This window comes from Lactuca serriola, chromosome 1 (assembly GCF_051521515.1).
Source record: "Lactuca serriola cultivar US96UC23 chromosome 1, Lser_US96UC23_V15, whole genome shotgun sequence".
Lineage (NCBI taxonomy): Eukaryota > Viridiplantae > Streptophyta > Magnoliopsida > Asterales > Asteraceae > Lactuca > Lactuca serriola.
The window spans coordinates 72,823,331-72,832,569 of NC_136408.1; positions in this window are offsets into that span (position 1 = coordinate 72,823,331).

Consider the following 9,239-nt stretch of genomic DNA (forward strand, 5'->3'; position numbering starts at 1 on the left):
TTCTTTTTTCTTTTTCTTTTAGAGAGAGAGAGGGGGGAGAGAGAAATGTATTTTCTTTTTTCTTTTTCTTTTAATAAAAGTATTTGAATAAAAACAAAAAAAAAACTGAAAAAATAAAAAGAAAGGGCAAAATGGTCATTATTAAAAAATTTAAAGTAAATTGGACCAAAGTGGCAAGAAAATGAAAACCTTTGGACCATGAGTGCTAGTCCAAACCTATTTGGCCCAAAGTGGCAATTTCGACCTAACCACAAGGACCATTCTTGCAATTTTGTCAAGTTAATTTTTTTAGATTAACCAACATGTTTTCACAATATTTATGTGCTCGTAACCTCTAATAAAGTGGTTGGGTCAAAAGTTTATATAATAATAACATCTCCAATCCATTTTCCCCCATTTTTACCTCATTCTTCTCCAACTCATCCCCATTTATTTCCCATTTTGAGCGATATGAATAGTATTACACCAAATATGATGTTAAACTATTAATTTCTCCCAAAATAAGGATGAACTTTATGTTGTCGCTTTTAGTCCATCTGTTTATATATTTATACATTTTTAATTTATTTTTACCTATGAATTATAATTTAAATGTAATATTTAATATTTATAATATTTTGTTATATATTAAATTGTATTAACTAATTATAAATATAAAGTTTGTGTTTTGTTCATCAAATGCTTATAAAAAGTTAAATACATATTGAAATTTTAAAAAACGATAACATATTTTACAAAAGCTTATAAATATGTTATAAATATAATCTTATTTATTTAATATTATTGTAATGAAAATAATATAGATTATATTTTTGTTAAAACCAAATTAGTAGAAGGGGTGTGTTTGACAACCTATGTAAGTTGGAAGAATGGAATATACTTGGAATTTACTTTTTGGGGTAAAAAATATGATAAAAATTAGTGTAGGATTGGAGATGATTCACCCCATTTTTTACTCTATTTTTGGGGGAAAAAATGAGAGTGGGTTCGAGATGGTCTAAGGGTGGATAAAGTCGTCGATTTTTTTTTTTTACGGTTAAAGAGCGTTACCCCTAATGGAACAACCATGTTCCATATATATATATATATATATATATATATATATATATATATATATATATATATATATATATATATATATATAGTTGTACTCCATGTATAAAACTTGTACAAAAATGTGTTTCTATGTTTTTACTTCCTTTATGAATTAGTTTTGTATGTTTTTTAATTATTTTGTAATTATGTTAAAATAATAATAATAAAAAAAGCTGAATTGGTTGACATGGATTATAAAAATGAGTTTTCGGTGTGAATTGGGTGTGAGAAAAAAGAGGAGAAAGAAAAAAAATTGATTTGGAAGTGATGTGACAAATGGGTTGGAAGGAATGGACCCCCTCCACTCAGGAGGTTGTCAATTTTTGAGTGGAAGATTGGTTAGTTGGTCATCTAAGAAACATAATTGTATTGCTTTCTCAACAACCAAAGCATAATACATTGTTGCTATAAGCAACACTTCACAAGTTCTTTGGATGAAATCTCAACTTTTGGACTATGGTTATCGATTTCAAAAAAATTCTATCTATTTTGATTCTCAAAGTGCAATTGCGATTTCTCACAATCCAACTCAACACTCCATGATGAAGCACATCAATATTCGTTTCCATTTCATTAAAGATCATGTTTTTAAAAGGAAACATCGAAATTGTTATTTTTCTATCTAATGATGAAATTGTTAATGTCTTTAATAAGGCATTATACGAAACCAAATTGAATGAGTTTCTGAACAAAATGGGGATGATGATTCCTGATCCACAATTCTTTCAAGAGACATGTACTCTCTAATGGAAACATCAGAAAGTGATATAATTCCAAATTCAAAATCATTTCACCTCGGAATCGTCTCCTCTCGAAAGATATAGGATCGTTTTACGTGTCTTTTTGTCTAACATCTTCTTCTAGTTTATAAGTTGTACAACTTTCCTTATCTTTTGTAGCTCCTAATCAATATAGTTACATTGGTGTTGTTGCATTGATCTCATCTCGGAATTTATTTCAAAATCAAGTGTTATGAAGTTCAACTCGGAGTTTAAATCCGAAATGGTAATGTGCGTTCATCTCTTATCCTTGTCTCAGCTTTGATCTTTCATATCTCGAAATCTAAATCTTTTGAAAATTGTCCTCTAAGATCTTCATATTCTTTCCGAAGTATCTTATGACATCTCATCTAGGAATCTGCTTGTTCTGAGATCCTCAGTTGTAAAAAGAATTTCAAAGGTTTTCATTAAAGTTTTTTTTTAATTCCAAAACATGTTCTTATTTATATTAACGGTAATTTTTCTTGATGATTAACCTTTAATTCTCAACGTGCTTTGGCACACGTTCCTATAAAGTGCATGTCAACTCAAAAACTGAAACGACGATTTTCTTCTTTGGCACAAACGGACGTCCCATCTTCGCATTTATAGTTTTTAAGGATGCCATTTTTGGCAACGCATTAAATACGACCCATTCCTCTTTTGGGAGTCATCATTGCTTTCCATTCGACCCAACCAAGAATATCCAACCTATAAAAGGATTTTGAATCCCAACTATTCCCTTTTTACGCTTTATCTATCTTCTTCCTTAGAGATCTTCTCTGTATTCTGTTCTTCACGCCTTCAAGCGCTCAACAATGGCGACCTCTCAAAATGTTCCTGAAATCCCTAAGCCTTCTACTAAGAAGAAATAATCCAAAGGTTCTGCCTCCTCGTCATCAATTGAACCGATTCTCAGAGAAACAACTCAACTTTTCTCACTCGACCCCATAGATTATGACGAATCCATCCGCGTTATGATTGAGTTTATTTCTCACCATCCCATTGCTGTTCCACTTACCAAAACTCCAAACCCTAAACTTCTATTAAGCATTATTCACAAAGCATTTGAGAGGATCAAGATTGAGAATGACGTTCTTGAAACAAAACTTGTCACTGACATGATCGTCCTTGTGCACGAGAAAACCTTTCTGAATGTCATTGGTATCCTAGAAAACCCCAAGGTTTTCGAGTTCAAGAACCTACATCTAAAGAATTTCAGTCCTTTCTGATTGAAATTGGGTATAACAGTGAATTCAAAGCCAAGAAGTTCAAGAAATCAGTTGTTCCCGGTCTATGAACTAATGCATCTAATCCTTCGAGGATTATCAGTGAAGCATGGTGGTACTGACACCATGAGTAAGGACTGGTTGTACATCGTATACATCATCTAATTCGGAAGAAGCAACGTTGTTTATTTGACAGAAGTGTTATGGCAAGACTTTCGAAAGTTTGCCATCAAAATAAAGCCAAATGAGATATCGAGTCTGAGATTCTGGGCTCTGACACTTCAACAATTGTATGAAGAAAGAAGCAATCCATCCCCATCAATCTCGATCCTATAGAGGTATCTCTTTCTTTTAAGGCCATTAGAACTTATAGGCTTCCGAACCAATCTGCTTTCAGACCTATTCTTCGCTTTCCACAACACATGTCGACAACCGTTCCATCCAACTCTATTTTTCTCAAACACCATCTAGAGACTTCGATTGTGTATGATCCCCACACAATCTGCCCCAGTCTCAGATGAGAAACCCTTGGATGCGAACAAACCAGTTTCCACTAGTGGCCGAAAGAAAATGGTGAAATGAAAAACATCACCCCCAAAAAGTTTAAGCGAAAAAGAGAACCAAAGTCAGTGGTTCCTATCAAAAGGAATCACATGTTGACATTCGTTCTGACTCTTGACCTAAGTTAACCCTTCCTGTCCACTATTCTGAAGTACCCTTCAGAGTTTCAATATCACACACACACACACATACAGGGAGTCTGCACACAATCAACCCCTATCTTCCAAAAAAGATGGTGCAAGTGTTGAACATAGTTCCTTGAAGCCCCCTGGAACACACCCACAAGTCTTATTGGATTTGGCTCTCCTACTTCTAGTGCCCCAACTGGTCTGATACCTGGTTTAGGTAACGGACGACCATGTACTTATGATGAACAATGGTCTGATTTTGTAGACAGAGCTCACACATGTCATCCGGAATTTACAAGAGCTTAAGTGGAGTACACGATTATCTCCATGTGTTATATGGACATTCAAAGCAATCCGCCATTCTCCATTCCTACTGACGAAGAAACAGATAAAGAGTTTTTATCATGCAAACCAGCCCAGACTGCAGCTATAGGAGTTGTACCTAATCCACTATGTTTCAGATGATCATCCTCCAAAGTTTACAAGTGAAGAAACTCCAAAGCCTATTTACGATGAAGAACATTCTACTGATGTCATGTTCAATGAAGATAACACTTCTGTTGGTGCTCTTCCAATTCTTACAACATTCAACTCATTGTAGAAACCCTCCTCTTCCAAGTCGGTTTACGATTTTGGCCTTCCCCATCCTCCTTGGAACAAGAAGAAGAAATACAAGTTGATGCCAATGCTTAACGCATTCAAGGAAATGAAGCTAAAACAAGTCCAACCACTCAAGGGAATGAAACAGAAACCAATCCTACTGAGAATCCCTCTCCTTCCGAACCACTTAATGTCAATAATGGTGATGATGACGATAATAAGTATGAGAGTTCTACCTCAGACACCGGTTCCTCGGACGAAAATATTGCAGATCTGTTTGCCCTGCTGGAACTCCGAGACAAAGTGGATATTGTTGTCTCTAAATTCGACTCAGTTGACAAGACTGTAGCTTAACTCGACTCAAAGCTTGATCAGAAGGTCACCAGCCTCGACTCCAAACTTGAACTTATTCTTAAATCTCTCTCCGAGATCAATGATGTTGGTCCCTCGGAACTCGATTAAGCCAATCAACTTGATCAACTTAGTTCTCTCTGATTCAAACATACTTCATAGGAAGTCGAACAAAATTACAATGATATCCTTGATCACCACATCTCCACCACCACTACAATGCTCAAGATTCATGACGATATGATCAATGCCACCAACGAACTGATCGAACAAATCCATATTCATTATGAAAAACAAATCCAAAAGTTAGAGAAGGAGATTCGGAAGAAGGATTAAATGAATCTGATAATTAATGTAAAAAGTCCTCATAAATCTACTCCAAGCATGTTGGAACATTGTCGATGTTTCGAACAATATGTTTGATGGAATTTTCTCGATTTTGGGCTCCCTATTTGATCACCTCAAAGCCCAAGCCCCCACTGCTAAAGCCTACAATGCTCTCTCTAAACAAATTAACATGAGTTTTCAGAGAGTGTTCGAACGATTAACCGAATTTCAAGCCACTCCTAGACTTGCATTGGATGTTGGGCCTTCCTACGCAAGGGGGGGGGGGGGGAGAAGGACCAAGTAGCATAGGTAGAACAATCCAATGGAAGCCTACCTTGGAATTCACTCTCCGAGATGAATCCGATGAAGAAGACTTAATTGAGGTTGAATCCATGGAACCTCTTGAAAAAGATGATGAAGGAGATGAAGACTTAACTGAGAATGTTATTCTAGGACTTAAAGCTATCAGGTAACAACCAATCAAGGTTCTATCGGAAGAAGAAAATAGGATATGATTAGTTTTTTCTTGGCCATAATCTTTGGAAGATATGCTCAAAAGAAGCCGCAAAATGGCGAAGATCAAAACAAAATTAAATGTTGACGCCTTCTGAGCTACACAATCCATGCTACTACTAATCCCAGCTCCGAGAATAGTTCCGATGGATGAAGGTTCTCCAACCCTGAAACCGGATGATCTCCCTGAAGAGCCCCTGATCACTCCTCCTCTAGAATACATCATCTCCGAAATAGTACAACAAGTCATTATTGACTTAACGAGCCATCACAAGACAAAGGGAGGAAAATTACTTATGAACCTAGCAACCTAGTGAGGACGTTCAGAAAGTTTGAGGGTTGGTCCCAAGAGCAGATAGATCAAGCACTGGAAGAAAGCATCATGATTCAAGCCTTGAAAGACAATCTGTCACACCCCCAAACCAGACGGCAGAAACGTCCAGGGGTGGATGACTTCATTTGTAGTATCACAACACATGCATCATAGTAATCAAAGTACAAACAACCACTGTATTTAAAAAGTATAAGTATTTACATGTGTTCAATCATTGTATATTGAAACCAAAATAGTTATAAAAAAGAAGAAGACATGACTCAAAATAGCTCCATCTTCTCAAAACCTCGGGGAGTACTTGTCTACTGATTCCCTGGGAATACAAGTAATTTGAAAAGAGAGTATCAACATAAAGTTGAGTGAGTGCATAAGTATTTATGTTTGAAAGTATGGTTTTCTGTTTCTTGAATATGTAAATTGTTCCAGAAAATCCTATATTGTCTGTTGTATATGAAAAGTAGTTTTAATCTCATAAAACCGTTCTGTTTGTATAACAATGTTTTGTAGTTGTATTCCTTTTTGTAGAACTTGTAATTGTGAGTGTGTCTGGTTCCACAAGTTGTTATTGTAAACTTTAATGTAATAACGTAAATTGTATCTTGTAAACTAGTACTTTGAAAATGTACTTATGTTTAGTTAATTATACACTAATGTATTGTTAATATCTTTTTTAATGAGTTATTATAACCATACTGACTAGATGGTCTGACCCAACGCTATGAGTGCATTAAAACTGTTGATAACAACTGCTACTCGTAGGCGTGTATGTCTGACTGTAGCTAGCAGTTTGAGTGTGAGGTTATCAATCCCAATATAGATCTATACACACATTGTTTCGATCCCCTGATGAAGATTATGGTTATAATGTCAGGACTATAACTATGTTGTTTAAAATAATTAAACAACCTGAACCAAATGACTCATAAAAAGCATATAGACGTTACATGTACAATAGTTATGAAAAACCCAATCATTCTGAAATGAATGATTAATAGTATGTCCCTTAATTAGTATATGAAAGATGTATACTCTTGTTTTAATTTTGAATCAAACCCTTGTTCTTGTAAAAAATGTACTTTAGTATACTTGAATCGTGAATTAATGTTCTGTGAATCATAAATTATACCTATTATAATTTATACGAACTTTCTGAATCGATACTAAGTGTTCATGAATGCAACCCCTTCCTCAACATGTTACAAAGGGTATCTAAATTGAATGAAATAACTTTTATATTAATATACATATAAAATTATATATAAGTAAAATCTAAACAACATTCGGACTAATAACCGATACTATAGGCCCACATCCAAACAAGGAAAAGGGACCAAAGTGAGTTATCAGTCCGAAGTCTTTTAAACCTTATATATATATATATATATATATATATATATATATATATATATATATATATATATATATATATATATATATAGATGATTTCTGGGGAAAAATATAAGTTTATAAAATCATTTAAAAAAGAAGTTTAATATTTTGAAATATATTTCATGACTTCATGTCATTTTAACACAATCTTTGAAACCATTTGATTTGATTATATCTGAAATCCATTTTGATAGGCTATTTTGAAACTATTTGTTTATGACACAAAATATTTGTGTTAGACTTGTATTCCCTCCCCTTAAAATAGTAAAAACTATGAAAATACGGGGGTATGAACTCACCTATTGGAGGGTGATTCAAATGTAAGATCGATATAGGATATTAAGAATGCCAAGTGATGTCTTGAACACAAATGGATCCTATTAAGCCTATAATAACACATATATGTGTATAATTAGTGTATATAACAACTAACCATGTAAGGTAAGCAACCTTAGGTGTTATGAAACACTTGAAGTGAAGTGTTACAATTACATGTGATTGAAAGAAAGGAGTTCACGACCACACTATAAGTGTTTACGGCCATAGAGGTGTTTACGACCACACACATGAAGTGTTTATGACCAAGACTTGTTCTTATGAAGGGTTTACGACCACATGATGATCTTATGAACGGTTTACGACCACCTCAAGATCATATGAAGGGTTCACGGCCGTGAACTCTTGAAGATCATGTATTCGATTGTTTATTTCTTGGTTGGAATTAAGTTTTTATATTGTATAACAAGATGTTAGAAGAGTTACTCTCATTTTGGAAGTCTTTTAGGGAGTTTACGGCCCAAGAACAAGTGTGTGTTCTTGGTGTAAATGATGATGATTTGAAGATTTATACCAAAAGTGTTGAATTCATGGATGAAATCAAAGAATTTCTTGTTAATAAAGAAGGATATCAAGTGAATAGGGTAGAATAACTTACGATTTTGAAGAGAAAGGAGAGTGCTCTTGATGATACTTGAGAGAAAAGGCTAGAAATCTCGAGTGGAATTGAAGAAATGAAGTGAAAACTAGCTGGAACACACACCCACCCACACACACACACACACACACACACACACACACATATATATATATATATATATATATATATATATATATATATATATATATATATATATATGCGAGGGTTCACGGTCCGAGGGTTTACGGCCGTGAACCTCGTTTACGGTCCGAGGTCGGCTAGTAATTACGACCGAGACTGTGACATCCCCATTTTTACGGCCAGAAAAGACCGATTTTGTTTATGCTTTATAAAAATCAGAGTACTTCTTTAGTAAAAGTGTCGCGGAATTTGTCCCCAGAAAAACATGATAAATACGTTATTAAAACATTTTCGAAGAAACGTATTTTATTCATTTTAAAACGTTTGGGATGTCATCGTCAATATAGGAACATAAGCATAAACAGAACTTACATTCATTTACACTAATGATTTACATCTCCTTTATTCTCTCAGTGAATTATGTCTTCGTATTGATACCTGTGATACAAAGAAAACTGAGTGGGTCAGGCTTGGGAGCCTGGTGAGCATATAGGGTTTTCAACCCACAATAATACATTTATTATATTCAATTATCAACAATCGACCCAAATACCCATCCCCATTATCTTCTTTAAGGTTTTACCCTAAGAATCGTTTATACTTTCTTTATTCATTCCTAAGGGTTTATCTGAGGAACTGGCACACAGTCCATTTGCTACCACGGTTCATACAATAGGTACTACGTCGCATAGTCACGAGGGTTCATACAATTGGCACTACGTCTCATAGTCACCAGGGCTTACACAATAGGCACTACGTCTCATAGTCACCTGGGTTCATACAATTGGCACTACGTCTCATAGTCACCAGGGTTTACACAATAGGCACTACGTCTCATAGTCACCTGGGTTTACACAAAAGGCACGAAGTCACATCGTCACCAAGGCTTACTCAATA